General features: G+C 50.5%; 1 non-coding gene across 1 annotated transcript; it reads right to left on the bottom strand.

Moving 5' to 3' along the window:
- Positions 1 to 1667: 1667 nt before the first annotated feature.
- Positions 1668 to 1740, bottom strand: trnal-cag (transfer RNA leucine (anticodon CAG)). The gene has a single exon. It is a non-coding gene; the product is annotated as a tRNA-Leu (tRNA).
- Between the last annotated feature and the right edge of the window lie 260 nt (positions 1741 to 2000).

Genomic DNA, 2000 nt, shown 5'->3' with positions numbered 1-2000 from the left:
TCGCCTGCTATTGCTCAGTAACGTCGATTGGAGCAAAGCATTGAAAGTGTTCAGTGAGCAGGCCAACCTGAAGCAGGAGATTTCTGCTGGTCGTGGAATAGCGAGGAGGCAAGTGATAAGGGGCTAGTCAGATGCAAACTGGGAGCTAATGCCAGACGTGAATGGGGAATTAGCTCAAATGGTAGAGCGCTCGCTTTGCATGTGAGAGGTAGCGGGATCAATGCCCGCATTCTCCACTTTTCTTTTGGCTCGGGTAATTGTTCAGACGCAAGAGTTGTGTCAGGTGTGGTGTGAGCCCATCTGCTTCTGAAGGTCACCGCAGGTTGAGGGACATCAAATCCTTTGGTGTGCTGTCTCAGCAAAACTTTCCGATTTTTGCATGAATGCAGCTGAAATGAAAGAAGGAAAAACTTCTATGCAAGTATCAACGCCTTCTCTAAGGATCGAACTCAGGACCTTCAGATTATGAGACTGACACGCTGCCTACTGCACTAAGAAGACACTTGCCAGCTTAGTAACTGGAGAATGTGACCAACTATGTTCGCTTCCGTGGCATCCAAAGCCAGAATGCAAAGATTGCAAAAATGCTCGAGCCAGGTAGGAGCCGAACCTGCAATCTTCTAATCCGTAGTCAGACGCGGTATCCATTGCGCCGCCGGCCCAGGCTGTGAAAAATAGCTGCGACATCAGGAAGTACACAAGACGGGCAGCATTGAAAGGCATGCGGCAGAGAATCACCAAAGATAGGCACCTCTGCCGCTTCCCTTCGATTGACAGGTGGGGAGCGGAGCAGTGCAGTCGAAAACAAAGCAAAGCAAAGTCGTCCTTAGGTGGTTGGTTGCACTCCGTCTTGAAGCAGTGCGCATTCTTTTGAAGTAAGTATGTGCGTGGTAAGTGGCAATTCGCTAAAGGCAGAGCTCATAATATGACGAGCAGTTTGCAGCTGAACATGTTGCAGCTGAGGCACAGGACAGTGCCTTCGCCGTTTTGCTTGAACACTTGCATGTGTGTGTCAGCAGGGAGTGCCTTTGAGCAGCAATGCATGTAAAGAGCCAGCACTTTCTTTCAGGCAAAGCCTCAGGCAATAGAAGTCATCTGTCCATCAGTCAGAAAGGGCTTTCGCCTGCTCCCTCTCGCTCGTGGCGGCTGCGACGTTGCGCTCAAGTCGCTTCCCTTGCGCAGGCTCGAGCTCTTCTCGGCGTCTTTCACCATATCCATGGCTTCCAGTCCTGCCCTTGCTCGCCTGCTATTGCTCAGTAACGTCGATTGGAGCAAAGCATTGAAAGTGTTCAGTGAGCAGGCCAACCTGAAGCAGGAGATTTCTGCTGGTCGTGGAATAGCGAGGAGGCAAGTGATAAGGGGCTAGTCAGATGCAAACTGGGAGCTAATGCCAGACATGAATGGGGAATTAGCTCAAATGGTAGAGCGCTCGCTTTGCATGTGAGAGGTAGCGGGATCAATGCCCGCATTCTCCACTTTTCTTTTGGCTCGGGTAATTGTTCAGACGCAAGAGTTGTGTCAGGTGTGGTGTGAGCCCATCTGCTTCTGAAGGTCACCGCAGGCTGAGGGACATCAAATCCTTTGGTGTGCTGTCGCAGCAAAACTTTCCGATTTTTGCATGAATGCAGCTGAAATGAAAGAAGGAAAAACTTCTATGCAAGTATCAATGCCTTCTCTAAGGATCGAACTCAGGACCTTCAGATTCTGAGACTGACACGCTGCCTACTGCGCTAAGAAGACACTTGCCAGCTTAGTAACTGGAGAATGTGACCAACTATGTTCGCTTCCGTGGCATCCAAAGCCAGAATGCAAAGATTGCAAAAATGCTCGAGCCAGGTAGGAGCCGAACCTGCAATCTTCTAATCCGTAGTCAGACGCGTTATCCATTGCACCGCCGGCCCAGGCTGTGAAAAATAGCTGCGACATCAGGAAGTACACAGGACGGGCAGCATTGAAAGGCACGCGGCAGAGAATCACCAAAGATAGGCACCTCTGCCGCT

The sequence above is a fragment of the Pristiophorus japonicus genome, chromosome 1, assembly GCF_044704955.1.
Source record: "Pristiophorus japonicus isolate sPriJap1 chromosome 1, sPriJap1.hap1, whole genome shotgun sequence".
Taxonomy (NCBI): domain Eukaryota; kingdom Metazoa; phylum Chordata; class Chondrichthyes; family Pristiophoridae; genus Pristiophorus; species Pristiophorus japonicus.
This window is presented reverse-complemented; position numbering and strand designations above follow the sequence as displayed.